The sequence below is a fragment of the Dermacentor andersoni genome, chromosome 1, assembly GCF_023375885.2.
Source record: "Dermacentor andersoni chromosome 1, qqDerAnde1_hic_scaffold, whole genome shotgun sequence".
NCBI lineage: Eukaryota > Metazoa > Arthropoda > Arachnida > Ixodida > Ixodidae > Dermacentor > Dermacentor andersoni.
The window spans coordinates 162,017,877-162,024,499 of record NC_092814.1 but is presented as its reverse complement, the minus strand read 5'-3'; the positions used below and the strand labels follow the sequence as shown (position 1 = coordinate 162,024,499).

Here is a 6,623-nt window from a genome sequence, read left to right as displayed (position 1 = left end):
AGTAGCCCAGCTTGCGTTAGGTCGAGCTTAGGGTGATGCTCATTCTGCTAAGATGGCACACGGAGGCGGACCTACGTGCCCGCGGCGGGCGAGAAGCGAAGCACAGTGGTGGTCTCCCTGTGAGCGGCAGCGGCCCCCACCTCGCGACGCACCCTCTGGACGCACACAAAAGAGAGCCAACCGCCCCGCATAACGAAAAAACGCCGGAGGGGGGAAGAGGCGACCATCTGCCGAGTAGACCGTGACGTCAGAGCTTGGAGCGCCAACCCTCACACAAACGGAGGAGTTCAGATTTGCTGCTGTAGTTTGTTGCTCCCCAAACTCCTTATTTAAACTTTGCACTCCTGACGGCCCTGCGGCCGTTTTGTGCAACGTGGCGGGAACCTCCAATACTTGACGTGTTATTCGCTTCTTTTTGGACTCTAAGGTTGAAATGCTAGGGGCAGGGGTGAGGGTGTACAAGTAACGATGATGCTTGCTTTCGCTTAAGCGGATTATTTCACGGGTTCTAATGACACGTCCTGACATCTCGTTTAGTGCGAAGAAAGATATCAATGCAAACGGCAATGCAAAATAAAAACTAGCAGGTAAATAAAAAACAAATGGAGAGACAGGTCAGGTTCAAGTGAAAGATGAAAGTGCACGTGCGTTCGAAATCTGCACGCAGTGAATGCGGCCGAGCAGTAACGATTATGAAAGTTATAACTTGCACCTACACACCGATCTGCGATCTGATGGAAGCTAACACCGGGAAAGCGATAAATATACGTGAGCCCACGCCATGCATTTACCTCTTCTTTCTTCGGCTTCTTTTTATTCACCAAATCCTGGATGAAAATAGCGAAAATATTGCCGCCGCCCTCAGGAACCGGCGCGTGTTGTGTAACGGACAGCCGACGTTGTTTCTTACCCCTGAGCGGGGGCAGGAAGCGAAGCGCGAAATATTGCACCTCCAACGGCATCGAACGAACGGGCCCACTTTTTTTCTCGCTCTCCTCGCATCGTGACGCACAGAGAGGGGAGCTCAGGAGCGTAGCACGCGCCGTAGCCAACGGTTGGCGGGGGGGTGTAGCGGCCTTTCTTTCCTCCGCGACCCTCCTTCCTTCTGTCGCTCCCCAGTCGACTCCTCCTTCTCCCCTGCGCGGCGAGAGCGCGCGCGCCGACCGAATGCCGTTTTCCCCGCGCCGCTCAGTTCGGGCTTCGACCACTGCCGGTACGGGCGAAGGCGCGTTTCGCTGCGAGTTGCGACGCCTGCACGGTCTGCGTGTTGTGCTCCCAACTTCCAGGCTAGCCGGCGGCGAGCGCTCACCACGCTGCCCGCACCGGTGCACCGCGTGTCCTCGCAGAACTTCGTGAGCGAGCGCACACTCCAAAGGGCGCCAGTGGTTTTTTTTGACCGGTTCGAAGGCGGACAAAAAATAACCTGGACGACCCGTTCAATGCGCGTGGGAAAGTGACACAGTACTTGTCGGTGAAACCAGGAGTGCCACGCTGTGTAGTGACTGTACCGAATACCGGGATCGCGACTTGGTGGCACGGCAGTGGCCCTTCGAGCTTCACCGCGTTGACACTTTGGCCGGCGCAAGTTGTCGTACTTGGATCAAGTGGCGCTGTCTTTCATCTCCTAACGGCGACCGGCGTCGAGAGCAACGCTGAGATTGTTGTCGGAAAGGTAAGGTGACCGTCGAACTCCCCTGCTTTGAGCGAGTACGAGGAGGAAAAGGCTCAATGGTTGTTAACAACCGAAGCGTTTTTCCCTCCTCGGACGAAGCCTAAGAAAAAAACTGATTCACTAAAAATCATAATATTGCTTTGTTTTCTTTTTATTTTATTTTTATCTTTCTTTTTTGAGCGTCTTTGCCCCACCTTTTCATACCCATCCGCAAACTCTAAATCTTGTTTGTTCGCTGCACTGTTATTTTACGTCATCTACCTCGATTCCGCCTTATCAAGCTTCGTGTTTTTGCTGCCGCTTCCTTTCGAGTCAGAAGTGATGCTAGCTGTGTGTCACTCTCTAGTATACGAAACTCAAAACGCCGACTGCCGATTTTCACTTTTCGTATTTCCTTTTCTTCTTCTTTTTTTCTTTTTTGCCTCTCTTTCTTTACGCTATGTGACAAGAACCGGTTTCATGCAGAGAACGAGAACTCCGTGTAGACCTTTCTCGTGCTTTTTTTTTTTTTTTTTTTTTTTTTTCACTCGCTTCGCATTGTGCATTGTTAGCGGGAGGAGTGTCATGCGGCGGCGGACGGTGCCTTCTTCCGTTCACCGCGCGAAGGCTGGGCAGCTAGCACCCGGCTGCACGCGATTATGCGCTCTACCCTCTCACTCGTCGGGTCTTCGTCTTGGTGCTCACGGGCGCGGGTGTAAACACAATCGGGCCGAAAACTTCGCCGCGCCAGCCGCTTTAGCTGAAACCCAAATAACGCCAGCCGCGCCCCGACTGCTTACCGCATTCCGTTTTGTCGAACGATTCGTACTTCGCGCGCTGTAATATCATGCGCCCAACAGCTCGACTTCACCTGCGCGCGCGCGCTTCAGTTTCTGTGCGAGCTGTCTTAATCGCGTGTTTTAATAAAGCGTATAAAACATGGAAGCTCCATCATGGATATAGACTGCATCGAGATGCATAGAGATGCACTGTAACCGTTCGCTCGCAACACTGGTCTCTTTATACGGCAGCCGAATTGGAGACATCTCTTTACGCGAGTATAATTGTAGCGACGTTTTCATCCCGAGACTTTCCCGACATTTTCATCCCGAGAATTTACAACACGCGTGTTTGGGCGACCGGAAAGTGTAGCAGCCCGACGTCGTTAGGAGCCTGAGGTTTTGCCCTTATACGTGTTTTCGCTTAATGTTTCACTGACAACCCACGTCTCTAAGCCGTTATTTCGCACTAGTGCCCTGAGACTAATACAGCTACCATTTTATATAAAAAAAACGAAATGCAGCGATACAAACACCGAATACGACTTTGTTGTGCAACGAATAATTCCGCGTAGCCCGCCATACCAGCAGTGAATTCGCACGAAGCGCGCAATCCCACAGCGCTGTCCACTGCAACGGGCGTAAACTGCCCCGAACGAGAGGTTACTGACGGACGGACGTTCGAGCCGTATTCGCACCAATTCCATGAAAACGGGCGGCGCGTAAGTTTATTGTTGCGGGGCGTTTCTTTGTGTGCTTTACCGGGAGCACGGCCTTTGTGGCGAAAAAGTAAAGGGCGCCTGCCCGTTTTACTGCCGCGGGCCGTTCACTGCCGCGGCAAATAAAAGGGAACGGAACGCAAAAGAAAGCAACGTTGAAAGAGTGACCCAATGCGAACAGCCGCGCTTATTTTCGCCCTCTCTTGGCAACCCAACGGGTGCCGGCCGTCGAGCGCGGAGCCTTTGAAAAACAACCGCAAATTTTAGTGGCTTTTGTCGCGAAGAGTTGACAGAAAGCGCTCCCGCTTACAAAAGAGGGGTGGACAATTGCACACTGGGAACGCCCGCGGGAACCCCCTGTTGTTATCGGGCGGGTAGGATTAGTATCACGATGACGTCGGCATGCACAGCCCTCCTCAGCGCAGTTTTCATACACAGTTGCCGCCCCCCCCCCCTTGTTTGTTTTATTAAGGCGCAGGGCTTATAAGAATATAAAGAATGGACCCGATTATTTCAAATGCTAGGTAGTAATTAGAAAGGGAAACGAGATGACGGAAGCGTGCGACGAATAATAAAGAGGCTACAGGTTGTGCATTAATTGTCCAGTGCATATATTATATATACGCATTTTCTGAACACAGCGCCATGGAAGGAGAGGAGGACGAGGATGGTGCAACATAGTTACAGGCGGATCTAGTCTTGCAAAGGCATAAAGTTTCTCATTTTAACTTGTTAGGGGTAAATATACCACGGAGATACGTTTGGTGTAAGCCTGTCGTTTATCGCTAATGCTGTTGAAAGAAATGAACAAGGCCCGATCATCTGGGGCAAAAGTAGGATGTTTCCCCTCTGTACTACGTCCATTTTGCTGTTGTTCTCATGCCCGTATATGTAATGCTCGTTACGGGCCTTTAAGTGGGGAACATATCCTTTCAATTGCAGATGTCGCGTAGTAAGTGAACATTTAAGCAGCCAGTTGGCCAGTAAAATCTCGCGCGCTACTACAAGGCATCAAAAGTACCAGAGTTGAGACCTTCGCTAGGGAATAAGCGAGAGGAGTAAGGGAAACCAATAACAATATGTAGCCGACGGAGAGTAAAGCCAAGGAAAGCATAGCGTAAGTTAAGTTTTGTTTTATTATTGTTCATATTGAAATGTATAATTAATTACAGAAGAGTGATGAACTTAAGATAAACTTTATATTTCTAGTAAAGGAAAAGAGAAATGACAGTGAAAGAAAATAGAACTTTGCCGCCGGTATAGCAGGCCAACTCGCAACCTCCCCATTACGCATGCGGTGCCCTTGCCGAGCGAGAACTCCACAAAGAGGATGCGTCTGCCGAGGTATACGTGGACTATAATATCAGTGCTCAAACTTAATCGTAGCAAGCTTTCAAGCAAGCTGTCTTAGACAAAACTTGTTTGCATGATTTCCCACGCAAACAAGCAGCGGTGAGTATGTTATGATGCGCATATCCGCTCTAGATATGCGATGTAACAATATGCGTTTTAACGCCCGCAACTGAGCCGTCGCGGTGGCTTAGCGGCTATGGTGCTGCGCTGCCAAGCACGAGGTCGCGGGATCAAATCCTGGCCGTGGCGGCCACATTTCGATGGGGGTGACGTGCAAAAGCGCCCGTGCTGGGAGCGCGTCGAAGATCGCCTGGTGGTCAAAATTATTCCGGAGCCCCCAAATACGGCGTTCATCATAATCAAATCGTGTCATTATTTCCAACATTTTTGAGTCTAGGCCACTGACCTGATGGGACTGCGTACTTTGAGCACCGAAGCAGAACAATGAGCTAGTCGCTCAGGCAGAACAGCTGCCGGCCAGGATGTTAGCCTTAATAAAGCCACCTGATCGACGTTGATCAGTCACGGTTAAGGAGCGATTCGAATTAGCAGTGTCGTGATTTTAGTTTTTGCTGTCTTTCAGTATAGACGACTCCGTGCTGCCGGTATCGTCAAAAATCGCAGAGGTTTTCGCTATTTGGCGCATGAATACAGTTCCGAATACATTTCAAGCGGAGTATCTCGGCAGAACGTGGTAGTTCAAATGCTGTGGAAAGCGCAAATCGCAGAAAGAAGTCACGCATTGGTCCGAGTTACCGGATTTCGCGGTTTCCGGCAACACGTATTCTAGCAGTGCATTAACATGCCGGTTGCGGCAAGTACTGTATATTGGAATAAGAAAGAGAACTCACATTGCTATTCGGTAAACTCAACTAGCAACGCGAACTTTAATAATTGCCCACTCCAAATTTACCGATCATTTGAGGCATTCAGCAGCCGGGTTCAATTAGCTGGCTACATTCTATATTGGGTTCACACGCTAAACTCCGAGTAAAGCGTAAAGTTTGGAGTGTCAGAACTTGCATTGCTTACAAAGAGTGGAGGGGGGGGGGTCCCTTTTTTTTCTTTTTTTAACGACATATGTAGTATAGATTTTCATCGGAGTGGAGGCCAACTAGTGCGAGGAGCGAAAATTATAGGCAACACCTCGGCGCAAATGAACGTGCTCCAGTTTCAATCATGTAGATAGCGCCGAGTGCAATGCCTCCTGTGTCGAGGACACTATAGAGCACCTCCTTTGCTATATACTGCCCATCCTTTGAAAATGAAAGACATGACCTGAATTTAATTGAGTTCTGGGGTTTTACGTACCACAACCACGATTCGATTATGAGGGACGCCGTAGTGAGGGACTCCGGGTTAATTTTGACCACCAGGGGATCTTTAACGGATCCCCAATGCACGGGAGACGGGCGTTCTTGCATTTAGCCCCCATCAAAAAACGGCCGCCGCGGCATGGATTTGATCCCGTGACCTCGTGCTTAGCAGCGCAACACCATAGCCGCTAAGCCACCGCGATGGATAAAGACATGAACTTTGCACAGCTGTAAATCAGTTGAACAGAAAACCATTCACCAAGAACAAGATCTTGGAACCTTGGCCTCGCATATCGCCGCTACAAAAGGCCATAAAAACGCTGCTGCGAGTTCTGAATGTTACCGAACTGAGTGACCGTCCGTGATATAGAGCGAACAACTGTTACTACGTCGGCGATATCCACAGCGGAATTTCTCTTTCTCTCTTAATCTTTCCTTCCCCTTCCCCCAGTACAGGGTAGGCAACCGAGCTCTGTCCTGCTTAACCTCCCTGCCTTTCATTTCTTTTTTTTCCCTCTTTCTCTATAGGAGTGCTCACTATCCTACTTCGTTTTCTCCTTTTCCTCTAGCAGCTGTTCGATTAGCTAGCTAACCGTGTACAGTTCGATCGCTAATTACGGGGCGCTCATGGGCATTCCTTTCCTGGGCGGTAACGCCCATGCTCCATCATCATCTCTTCCTCAAAACTTTGTCCACTTGAGGTCGTTGTCGTGCACAGTCCCCTAATGAGAATTCATCATGGTTCATTCGGCGCATAAACTCGAAATTCCAGCTTGAGTGGCATCGAAATGAAACGCATGAGCAC

At 49.8% G+C, this 6,623-nt stretch overlaps 1 protein-coding gene across 1 annotated transcript in view; it reads left to right on the top strand.

Moving 5' to 3' along the window:
* Positions 1 to 1,204: 1,204 nt before the first annotated feature.
* Positions 1,205 to 6,623, top strand: part of Culd (CUB and LDLa domain) — a 223,478-nt gene continuing 218,059 nt past the window's right edge. Inside the window, exon 1 of the mRNA XM_050194991.3 lies at positions 1,205 to 1,672. The gene's annotated coding sequence lies outside the window, so the exon portion shown is untranslated. The remainder of the gene's footprint in view (positions 1,673 to 6,623) is intronic.